Here is a 13,211-nt window from a genome sequence, read left to right as displayed (position 1 = left end):
AGGGAGGGAAGAGAAATTCTTCACAAGCTGCAGCTGTAAATCTGAAAATTAAGCAATCCAAGGATGTTTAGCTCAGGGAAAGCCTGAATCTGCTGAGGATCTATGGAAGGAGAGAGAATGTAATGGCACATCCCTTATTCTAAAATATGCACCTGACCATTGTCAAGACTTCGACTTAAAAATTGGTGTATATAACATTACAGATTTCCTGGTTAATATTCAGCTTGGATATATAGTAGTAATATTTCAATTTATCAATAGAAATTAGGAGTTTAATTTTTCTCATGGTATGAAAAATAAAGCTAAACAGAAAATTATATTTGTGAGGATAGTCTTTGCAGGTTAAATCAGGCTCTTTTATAAAGAATATGTTTAAGTAATATTCTGGCTCCATTCATACCTACGGGTTTTACTTGATAGGCATGAGACTAATGAAAATACAAAATCCATGTAATTCAGTACAGTGTGGATCAAAATTACCGATTCAATTTTTTTTTAATCTTAAAATTGATTTCTACATCTGTGATGCCCAGAGTGATTTTCAGCATTATCCAAAGCATGTTGTCTTTGTGCTCTGTGCCTCCCCACGCCGACCTTGCCAGCACACTGCAATAGTCGTTCTGGATCTCTAAAAAGGCAGTATTTAATTGTTCAGTTGTCTCCTCTCCCTTCCGTCCTTCTAGTTTGCCTATTTAGAAAGAAAACGCATTGTGTTATTTCCCCCTGCCTTGGTGGCATTATTAGTACTGACCTCACTCTCAGCGTGTACATCGCCGGTTGATCATCCCTACACTGTCATGGCAATGACGGATGATGGATGATGGATGATGGAGAAGCCTCCCATTGGAAGAAGCAAGGTGCACAGGCTGGAGTGATAATGAGGAGCCTAGCACAAGCCCAGCGTGCACAGTGGTAGGCATTTCCCCCTGAATAAAAACTCCATGTGTACTTCTCTGTAAACTGAGAGTCTACGTGGGAGGAGAAAGCCTGGACAGATGATGTTTTTCTGCTTAGAGACCTTTTATGTCTCCCTAAACATTAAAAACTAATGGATTCCTGGATTTAAAGCTTTTCCAAGCTTCTCGTTTCCATTTCCTTGCTTTATTATGGGGCCCATCTGTTGTATGCGTTTGTCTCATCCCCAGCCTCCAGGTGTCATCCTCCTGGACCGCTGAATGAGCCCCATTTTGTTGCTCTCGTTCTCGTTCAGCTCTAATTCACGTTTCATACTTGGCTAGACTAATCCCAGGAAATGCGTATTCCCCGTGTCACTCTTCCAATCAGGAGTTTTTACTTTCCTCTGTGGCCTCTTTAACACGGTTTGATTCCCTAACATGGTGTCCAAACGCACCTACTGTTTATGCTTTCGTATGTTTGTTCAGCTGTGAAGGGCCGCTCCTTCCTTATCTATACTCTGTTTTCCCAAGGACTCTGGTCTTTCAAAATATATTTCGGACTTTTAAAATATTTGCCCCTTGGTGCGAGATGCAAAATAAACAATAGGCAAGCTTGAGTTCAAGGTCCATGTGGGTTTATATCCACTAGCCATGGCTGAGGAGGAGTGGAGCGTTTTCTCTCTCAATTTCTTTATCAATTAAATAGGGATAGCAATGCCATTTCAGGCAACTATTGTGATGAATCAATGAGAAAACGGGCATGAGCACAGTACAGAGCAAGAAATCTCACACTTAGCAAATCAGCCTCAGTTATGTTGTCTTGATGGTAATACTTAAATAGACTTGTGGATTGAGTCCTGCTGACTGTGTGAGGCCTTTGAGAAATCTTCCTTCTTGTAATAGATGGTAGCACCATTACATGGTATCATGTATATCCTGATACTTTTTAGGTTTTGCCTACAGGAAAGATCACTCTTCTAGATATCATTAAGGGGGAAATTGTGCCTTAATCGGGATCTTAAACCACTTGTAAGTGAGACAACGTAACCAGTATTCAATGTACTTTTTAAATTAAGCAGTGGTTTTACATGTTATGACTAGTGCCTGGAAAGGTTTTGTACTTGCTTGGAATGATACCAAACTATGAAGAAATAAAAAAATTCTAATTCATTTAGGTGCACAGGGTAGAATCATGCAATTAGTCTTACTATTCAAACAATATAAAGTTATCACTAGTCTTGAGGTCTATTTCTATCATCACTAAACCTTTATTATTTTTCTTGTATCTTTTCACTTTGTTCTGATACAAGATCTCATTATCTAAACCTTGACTGTCCTCAAAATTATTATGACAACCAGGCTGGCCTTGAACATGTAGTCACATTCCTATGTTTGCCTCTTAAGTGCTGAGATTATAGGAATGTGCCATCATGTCTGGCTTCAATATCACCTCTCTCTCTCTGTCTCTCTCTCTGTCTCTCTCTCCCGCCCTCTCTCTGTCTCTCTTTGTCTCTCTGTCTCTCTCTGTCTCTCTCTTCCTTGTGTGTTGTGAATTCATATGTGCTCATGTGGATATGCAGATGTGCTCACTTGTAGGAAGGCTAGAGGTAGAGATCGATGTTCAATGTTTTTCTTAATTACTCTGCATACAATTTTCCTTTTGAGATAAGGTCTCTCATTGAAGGAGGAGCTACTCGTCTCACTAGACTTCCTAGCTAACCAGCCCTTGGAATCTGCCTATCTCCAAAACCGTAGGACTAAGGTTATAAGTATGAGGTCCTGTGGATTGAGAATCCAAACTGAATTACATGTGCTTGCACAGAAAGAACTTTACCCACTGAATCATGTTCCCAGGCAATGCCCCCCCCACACACACATGGACACACATGCACATACACACATACATAGTTGGAATTATATATTGGAATACATACATATATATAAATTATATATTCTATTTAGTCCATATAAAAGGCACACAATCATGGTATTTATTTATAATTCGTAAGCCTAGATTGGTCAGGTTTGAGCAATGTTAACTTATATTCCAGCCATATGTCTTTTGTTACTTGCTGTTTCTACTTGCCATGCGCTTTATGATCCATCTTCTCTCATGGCTACCTCTTTGTCTCCTCTCTCCTTCCCTCTTTGCCTTCTCCTGAGAACCCCTCACTCAATCCTCAAGTCCTGCCTTTCTCTCTCTACTCCACAATCACAGGCCTTAGCCTTTTATTGAACAATTAACTTGGGAAGCAAGGTTACACACAAAAAAATATGGTGTCCGTGAGAATTCACTACTCTTGGGGCAACCAGATTTTGGGGTACAGAGTTTAGCATTTGAATGCATAGCAGAACCAGCCAACCCCAACATATTTGCAAAGCTTAAAGCCTATGTTTGCATCCTAATTTAAGGAATTACAGTTCTCAAGTCTTCTGTTCACTTTGTACTATGTGTAACTGCACCCTTCGAATGGATTAAACGTTTCTTCATCTCAGAAAGCATGAGGTTTCTAGTATTTTCTTTTTATGATACATACCGTCTCTATAATTTTACAGGCTGAAAGTGTGCTTCCAAGCCTCCTTCCAGTACTTTATATAAAATGACCCCCAAAACAACACAGCATGATGAACTTTTAAATGTCCTCTGTGTATCGCACGCTCGATATTACTTCGCAGTTGAGAAAATGAAAACAAAAGTGGTGTAAAAATAAAATCAGTGTTTGATTATAATCAGCATATTAATAGAATGGTGATTTTGTTTTTAAGGTCACTGTTAATTTTAGAGATTATTAAATATATAAATACCATTTCTTCTATAGGATTACTGGTAATTCTATCGACCATTGTACAATATCTCCATCTGCCAGATTCTCCCTGTTACTTTTTCAACTCGTGGACATCAACATCAAAGGTTGGTTTTCTGACCAACCTTTCTCATGCATACACATGCATTTTCCCAGATCCTAACTCCTCTGCATTTAGCCATGTACCCTCTACCTTTATACTCCTATCTTAGGAAAACCCTCTTCTAACTTAAATTGCAGTCTCTCAATGGTAACTCTAGATTATTCTTTATGGTCAAAATCACCCTGTTATTTTATGATATGCATTAATAAAAATAGTTACTTCATGCACACAGTTGCTTAAAATATACTTTCTGCCGGGCAGTGGTGGCACACACCTTTAATCCCAGCACTTGGGAGGCAGAGGCAAGCAGATTTCTGAGGTCGAGGCCAGCCTGGTCTACAGAGTGAGTTCCAGGACAGCCAGGACTACACAGGGAAACCCTGTCTCGAACACCCCCCCCCAAAAAAAAAGATATACTTTCCATGTAAGATCAAGGAATCAGTGTGCTAGCCCATTTGCCTCTGTATCTCTAAGACCTGAAATATAGAAGATTTTCAGTGATGATATCTTAAGTGAATTTGAAAGGATTTCATTGAACTTTTGAACTGGGCATTCCCAGTGAAATATAAGGCTCCAAAACAACCATTTCCTTTATTGGTCACCATCTGATTGAAATATATATATATATATATATATATATATATATAAATTTAATATATGAATATATAAATATACATGTGTGCATGTTAAAGGATGGAGAGTATGTGGGGATAGGTGGGTGAGTACTTTTATAAAAGACTACTTAAAAATCTTGCTGAAACTATGCTAAAATAAATAAGATAAATGAAAAAAAATGTAACCAGCCAAAACCTACAAAACAAAATAAGAAAATACTTTGATTGTAGAAATTCACAAAGGAGAACTTAATTCATCCTAAACATTCTTTCCCTAATCAATGTAACTGTGGTAGAGGGCATATAATTAAAACGTTATGTTTTTTTTCTATTTACTTCTGTCAATAATGTCCTGGTTGTAAAATTCTTACTAGCTAACTTTTCTAAATTTGCAGTCACTATAAGTTGTAGTTTTGGTGCTTATAACTTTTGTAATCAGTATGATTTGGGCTACAATAAAAAATGATTTTCTGATCTATAGAACTAAGCATAACTCTGGTCCCTTCTGTATTAGTGAGGCAGGTGTGATAGGAAGGCACAACACCGAGATATCCAAGGGCCCCTAAGCATTTCTGCATTGTTTCTGGGACCAACTGACAAAATATTTTAGATTCAGTATTTTTAGTGTGATGTCAACTCTGGACATGTGATAAAGAATATGGTTGTGAGACAGCAAATAACCATGCCACTTAGACAAGTGTCCATAGATAATCATCAGTGACTACAGTTCTTCCTGGTCATCATTAGCCTTCCTGGCACCCTCACAGGGAGTCACATCCACTCAGTTTGCAAATGATATTTTCTTCTCTACACATTGACAAAATGGGAGTTGACTGGTGTATTTTAGAGATGAACCAGACTATGGCTATGACTGTCTTGATTAGATTTACCTTTTTCTGTGTCATCCTCTGTCTGTTGTAGTTGGTTACGATAATGTCCTTGGGAGGTACAGTGGCTCCTGTCCTGAGCCTTCCTTTATAAAAGATGCTTGCATTGGGTCACAGACTGAATAAGATACTCTGCCTGCATTTTTTCAGCTAAGTGCTTTGTTCATATTAAAGCTGAGCATGTGGTCACTACCTCTGCTTGTGTCATGGATTCTGCTTTGCAGCCTTTCATCAAGAAAGTCACTCTCTCTTCCTAACATCCATTATTTTAAAATTTAAAATCTATAATCTACCTTTTAAGCCAGTTGACATTGACACTGTTTCTACAAACTCATGCATGCACACACACACACACACACACACACACACACACAAGCTCTCACTCTGTCTTTCTCACTCACTCTCTCAGCTTCCTGAATTTCACTAAGTTTCCTCATTTCAATGACTGGATATTTACTGTACCTTGGTATTTTCTCTGATGCCATTCCTTCCTCTACTGGCCTCACACTCTGTGATCTTGACTATATATGGCCATACGTCTCTTCATGCTATTTATTTTCTGGAGAACCTTGTGTGTTAAGGATGTGGAAAAAAGGTAATTATTTAGCAGAAAGTACATATGTGCATTTTTTTTTTATAAAACCATCACGCTGAGTAAAATTGCTCAAACTTAGACTATTTTTTTCAATACTGTTTTTAAAACATCATACTTATAACTAAAAGATAGAATATAAATTATATTATTTATTCCATTTATGTTAATATCCAGTACAAATAAAGGTATAGATACAGTTTTTACTATTCCTAAATATCTTAAGTTAAATAATAAGGTGGTGGCCCAATAAGTTAACACAATGAGCGGTCAAGGTTACGTCACTAGTACCAAGTAGAGGATTTACATCCGTGGAGGGTGGTGATGCTGCTGTTATTAAAAATAAGGAAGTGATCAAACAATATCAAAATAGAGATTTACTAGAGAGTCAAGCATGTTTGGTTTGTCTCCAAAACCAATACGCTTTTCAATCCTCGCACCACTTTGAAATGAAAACGGAGCTAAGATCCACAGTCTGCTGGCACTGTGAACTAGAAGGTAAAACGGGCCTATTCACCTCAAGAATTATTTCCATATTCACCTCCATATTCTTGCATCTGTGAGGACTTGTAATGTTTGTTACTGACATGACCTAAGTACTCCTCCTTCCATGTTGCTTACCAACCATAATTCTACCATAATTCTACTCTGAGAATCAGAGACAATGCAAGGAATGTCGACATAAAAGAAACGGAAGCAAGATCATCAAGGAATCATCCTAACTCGTCCTCGGTTTGGTTTTCTGTTTTCTGTTTCAGATCCATGCCTCCCATGGTTCCCCTTCTGGGGTGTGTGCCTCAGCGGGAGCTCCTTTCCCCTTACCCGGCATGATTCAATTTCTACTGGAGAAAAACATCTTAGGGATGACATCTGTTGTCCATCCCTGTGAGCTCACATTCAGTGTTCACCAATGAGTGCTGTTCTGAGGAAGGGGCTCCCCAAAGCACAGGGAGATTACATCAGATTACAGTAATGCATGTCCTTTGCTGGAATTCAATAAAACTAAAAGTCTACATTAAAAGCAGAGTCTCTCATTAATGATACCAGAAAATGCTCACTTAAAAATAATGAAACAAGCAGGGCTGTGGTGGTACACGCCTTTAATCCCAGCACTTGGGAGGCAGAGGCAGGTGGATGTCTGAGTTGGAGGCCAGCCTGGTCTACAAAGTGAGTTCCAGGACAGCCAGGGCTACACAGAGAAACCCTGTCTCGAAAAAAACAAACAAACAAGCAAACAAAAACAAAAAAAAAACAACAACAAAAACAAAAAATAATGAAACAATGAAAATAAATTTAACTTTAAAAGTTTCTAACATTTACTTTTAAATTTTGGGTTATTTTGATTCCAGAAAGTTAGTTTGACTCATAAATAATAATGAGATTGGATATAAAGAACAGAATAAGCCTATACTAGTGTAAGCACTTGTTCATCAATGGTTTTTTGAAGAATATGTCAACATTTTGAGGGTGAAAAAAAATCAGAATTTCAATTTCTCAGGGTTCTCTAATAAAGTTAGGGTGCTCTGAAATAAACAGAATTGGAGAATGTTTGCTAAATAAGATAAGCCAGGGATAGAAATACAAACAGTGTGTATAGAAGCCACACATACGTTTAATACAAGCAAGTGGAATAGTGGTACCTAGGGAGTAAGAGCTTCAGGGTGACAGTAGGAGAGAGGGATTTTTTTTAAAGACATTTTAAAACAGGTTCCAAACTGCAGTTAGATAAGAAAAATTACTTTTGATGTCTGTGGTTGTTTGATTAGGTATGCCCCCCTACACATAGACTCATGAATTTAAATACTTGGCCCATGAGGAGGAACCCTATTAGTAGGTGTGCCCTTGTTGAAGTAAGTGTGACCTTAGTGGAGGAAGTGTGTCACTGTGGGGTTGGGCTCTGAGGTCACTTATATGCTTAAGCTACTTTCAATGTAGATACCGTATCCTACTGCCTTTGGATCAAGAACATTAGGCTTCTCCAGTGCCATATCTGCCTGCACACTGCCATTCTTCCCACCATAAAGATAATGGACAAAACCTCTGAAACTGTAAACTAGTCCCAATTAGGTGTTTGCCTTTATAAGAGTTTTTGTGGTCATGGTGCCTCTTCACAGCAATGAAACCCCAAGATAGTGTCTGATAATACAGTAAAGTTACTTAGTACCTACAACTATTTATATTTCAAAATAATCAGGATAATCTGTAGTTTGCAACATGTAGAAATGAAACATATTTGATGCATAATGTTAATCTTTCCAATTTGATATTCCACATTGCATATGCCTATTGAATTATTGAACTGTACATAAGCATGTACATATATTACTTTCAATTTTAAAATTAAAAACTGGTTGCCAAGTGACTGGGTAAAAGGATGGTTGTAAAGGTCAAGCAGGACATTTTGTAAGCGTTAAGTGATTCTGCACAATACTGCAGTGTTGGAGTTAAGTGATTCTACATAGTACTGCAGTGTTGGTGTTTAGTGATTCTTCACAGTACTGCAGTATTGGATTTACATCATTACACAGTTTTTGCAACTCATAGAATGAGCAATACCAGGAATAAACTGTAATGCTAATTGTGGCATTTGGTTAATAGTGATATGTTTGTATTAATGTGGGTTCATCACTTGTAACACAGTTATGGTGTAGAATGTTGATAATAACAGAAGGTGTTTGAACGTATAATACATAAGGGATGTTTACGTCTTCCACTCATCTATTTTGCTGCAAATCTAAACTGCTTCCAAAAGTATCCTAAATAAAATTTCATTACCTACTTTTGTATTTGCATAAATGATAGTTATAGGTTGTCAAGGATAATTCATAAGAAATATCATAAGATTATACAGGTTTTAGTAGCTTCCAAAGGTTAGTAAAAGATGTATTTAAACAAGAGATTCTTTTATACCACCAGGAATTTATTAGAAAATACTATGGGTGGGGTTCAATTGTAACAGTGAAAAGGTAAAAGTTATCAAGTAAAACTCATCCAAAATAGTATACTAGATAAAATTATAAAATGTACTAAATTCTATAAAATGCAATATATGAAAAGCTATTTTCATTTGTATATCTTAAATTTATCAAGATGAAGGCCTGGGAAATATTAAAATAAAAAACTATATATATTTGTTTATTTTTAAAATCCATAATATGTTTTGTGATTTAACTAGCAAATGAATTACATTGTGGACTAACTGAGAAAGATGACAATTAGAAAGTATTTTATGGAAAACCATTGAAATATCCCAAACAGGGAAAGAAGAATGAACAGAGAGCCCAGAATTTGGTGTCCAAAATTTTGGTCCCCTGACAGAAGATATTTTCATTTGGGAATTGCTCTCTGTGTGCTTCTCTGCACTTTTCATTGTTGTACTTTGACTCTCTTTTGGTTGGTTTAAGATCTCCTGCTGACTTTTGTTTCCCATTTCTATAGAATATTCCACAGTTTTACTCCAGTCTATGAGTCCTTGCTGATGAAGCACATTTCTAGTTTTAGCATCAATGTAATTCTACTTTTGACAATTTCATACATGATGACTGTATTCATTATCTCCATGCCATCTTTCCTCATTCAATTCCTGTTTCCATGTTTCCCCAGCTCCTCAAATTCATGATCTCTTCTTTAATTATTGTTGTTACACAAGCACATACACACACATACACGTGTATATGGATATAATCTGGTGAGTTGTTTTAGTGTTGCTTGAATGCATATATGTTTAGGGCTGACAATTTCAGATTGGACAATCTATAGAGGGGTTTATCCCTGGAGAAGACTGGTTCTTCCTCTAAAACAGCCACTGACTAACTACCTGCCCCTCTTTATTTAGGGGTGGGATTTTTCCCATTCACATTGGGATGTCAATTGATGTTGCCATTGTACAAACAATATTGGGAGGCCATATTGGTGAGATTTCATGGGTGTGGCTCCTGTCTCACAGGAGGTATCCTAGATCTATGGCTCTTAGTCTTTCCCCTATGCTACACAATGTTCCCTGAGCCTTAGGTGTAAGGGTTTGTAGACAACATGATATTGGGTTCTGCTTTTGTAGTCATTCAGACAATTTGTTGTTATAATTAGAGACGTTAGTCTATTAACACCCTGGTTATTGATAAGCAAGACTCCCATCATTAAGTTAAATCATAGTTTCATTACATTTCAAGCAACTAAACAACTACCAAAAAATCAAAATTTTTTTTTTTGTTGTTGTTGTTGTTGTTGTTGTTGTTGTTTTTCGAGACAGGGTTTCTCTGTATAGCCCTGGCTGTCCTGGAACACACGTTGGAGACCAGGCTGGCCTCGAACTCAGAAATCCACCTGCCTCTGCCTCCTGAGTGCTGGGATTAAAGGCATGCACCAACTTTTTAAATGCTAAAAATTTATGGAAAAATATTTAAATTGCAAATAACCAAAGATGCCAAAGACTGATTACAAAGGTTTCCTCTGTTTGCTATTAATCATACTAGTAAAGTTATATATTTACATCTATACGCATATTATTTATTTATTGTAGCAGAAATTATATTTTCATAAAATAACACAATTTGTCTAGAAAGCATTTGACAATGTGAATCAAAATGCATTCACTTTGAACCATTCAATTGCATGTCCTTCAAAGTAATGAGTAGAAAGTTGCAAGAAACCTAAATGCAAAAGCAGAAAGCAGTAAAATATGATGTATTTGCATTAAAAGGACTTAAAAATACTTAGTTTAAAAATATTTTTTTATAATCTACTGTTATTGGAAAACAAAATATAGAAGATCATATATAGCATATGGCCACATATCCTTATAAATATAAATAGTAGCTTTCTTGGATTTGTAAATTACAGGTGATTTGAAGTTTCTCTTGCTGTCAAAATTTGTGTGCGGGAAAAACAAAAATAAAATTATCATGTTAACTTCAAGTACACAAATATATGTGACTCTGATTAGAGACTAAATGCCCCATAATACAATCAAGAGTATATGCAAAGTGAAATATACTTTAAATATAAATAATATTTCCTTAAAATATGACACATTTATAAAGGAATATTAAGGGTATTGCAATTTTTCTAATGCCATTTTACATAGTACTATAAAGAATATGGCTGTCAAGCCCCACACATCTTAAAATGTAATGACTAGAAACATTCAAGCTGTTTGGTTTCATAAATTTGAAATTATGAGACTGATATTCAAAGACAAACCACTCACATGCTAAACACCAGTCTGATCCCCTTTGCTCTTCTGACACATGATCTCATCCTTCAGGTGGAGGAGAAAGAGCACACATGCATGTATGCCCATCAACAACAAAGTGCAGAATGCCAAGGCTAGTGTCCATCACCTGAGGACAATGGTAGGACACTGACTCTGACAAGCCCCCACTGGTAACTTCCATTCTGAAACAAGAGATTTGATGACCCTTAATATATCTGCTTGCTGAGCAGAATTCCCCAACCTATTAGTGGTCATAAAATTATCCAGCTGTTTTTCAAATTCCACCATGGTGTTTGACTCAGTGACCTCCTCGGTCGATGAATTTCACAGGTTGACTATACACACGCATAAAGCATTATTTACCTCAATTTGTACTGAATTTACTGCCCCTCATGTATTATCAACTATCTGCTTGTCCTTGGTGTATTATAGAGCAAGGTGACCAAAATGTCCTTTATAATTCAGAGATCTTTAATCAAGGACTTTTATAAAAATACACTAAAATTTAAGAAAAAATCTTAAGAGAGGTGCAAAGTCTAGCTTCAGTTCATCTACTGGCTGTCTAAATTTTATTTTCTCCAGTATTCATATTTTGGATATGGTACCAATTCTACATATTTATACTCCATCATTTTATATCACATTATTAAAAAGACAAGAATGAAAATCATGAATATGTTTTATTTCAATAAGGAATCTCATCTTGTTTTTATATAAAATCATCAACTTATGCCACAACGATTTTCTTTTAATTGAATTATTTGTTCTTTTAAAATAGACATATTCAAAACATTTAAATTTAACTGGAAGAGAACATTTTGATGTTCAAATGGGGAGTTTTAGATATTATCTTTGAGAGCAGTTACTTTCTGATGAATTCCTCTTGAATAATTCAGACATACCACGAGTGGCCTTCTTGTCCTAAGAACTTCTTAGAATTCATAGACTGGCCACTAGTTTCTCACTATGACATCTAGCAATGTCCTCAATACTCAAGTAATAATTTCTACACATCAATTTGTATTTTGTGGTATTAATTTTTTGGCCATAAATAATTATGCTAAACTAAAATAGTGACTTTCAAGTGTATAGTAAGGTACACTTTTCTTTTCTAGGATTGCGTTCATGCAGCATTGGGGATACTTGTGATTCCTGATGTGTCACCACATTCGATGTAAATCTCCTTATTTATGTAGTGAAGGTACAGGAATACCAAAAGGTAAAACAATAAGTGAGAAAATAGCAGTTTTTCCTTACTATTTAGACTCGTAAGATGCTGTCCAGAGAGCATCCGCTACTAGTTGTGTAAGCTCCTCAATTTTACTGTGCATATCCAACATCAAACTCTTTGTAGGGTGGAAGTGAGTGCATCAAAACAAACTTGATTATGTGCCATTTCATGCCCAGAAAATATCTTAAAACATAATAAAATAGGCATGTGGAGTCTCTGCAGACTGCTTCTGACACGGAACACCATCAAGGCTGGGCATTAGAGGTGTCCTCCACCAGTCTCCTGTCTTCCTATGTAGGAAACATTCAACCATTTCTTCCCTTTACAAAATGACTCCTGAAACTGTAAACACCAGATTTATAAATAATTGAATGGGCTGTATAAAACTTACAATTTGTTTAATTTGATAGTGAAGTAATACTTTGCCACTTGTTTATTCGATATTTTCCCCACCCCTTTTTATAACAGATACTCACAACCTTTTACATCATTGTTCTCAAGGAAACACAGTTAAACCAGGAATAGTGGACCAGCCCCGAAATCCCAGGACACGAAAGAAGGTAAAAGATCATGAGTGTGAGAACTACAGAGACCTTGTCTCAAAATTAAAACATGTAATTAAGTAACTAACAATAAAAGAATGGCAGGGCTGTGAGCATTCATGTCCTGATCTTGTTCTACACACGTGTAAAAGTTGTCTGTAATGTGTATCTAGAGGGAGAATTTCTGGGTTGCATACAGGAATATCATTGTTAAAGCATTTAAAAAACAAAATTTATTGTTTCAAAAAAATTATACAAATTCATACCCCATTTGTATTGCCTATTATAATACTATCAGTCTAGTGGATGTAAATAGCATGATAAACAATT

General features: G+C 36.3%; 1 long non-coding RNA gene across 1 annotated transcript; it reads right to left on the bottom strand.

The window, feature by feature from the left end:
- Positions 1 to 540: 540 nt before the first annotated feature.
- On the bottom strand, positions 541 to 6,499 carry LOC110290568. The gene is made up of 3 exons (XR_002377456.1): positions 6,438 to 6,499; positions 5,767 to 5,872; positions 541 to 688 (listed from the first exon to the last, which is right to left on the bottom strand). It is a non-coding gene; the product is annotated as an uncharacterized LOC110290568 (long non-coding RNA).
- Between the last annotated feature and the right edge of the window lie 6,712 nt (positions 6,500 to 13,211).

This window comes from Mus caroli, chromosome 3 (genome assembly GCF_900094665.2).
Source record: "Mus caroli chromosome 3, CAROLI_EIJ_v1.1, whole genome shotgun sequence".
NCBI classification, from domain to species: Eukaryota; Metazoa; Chordata; class Mammalia; order Rodentia; family Muridae; genus Mus; species Mus caroli.
Note: the sequence above shows the minus strand (reverse complement) of the source record. Positions and strands in the feature narration are given on the sequence as shown.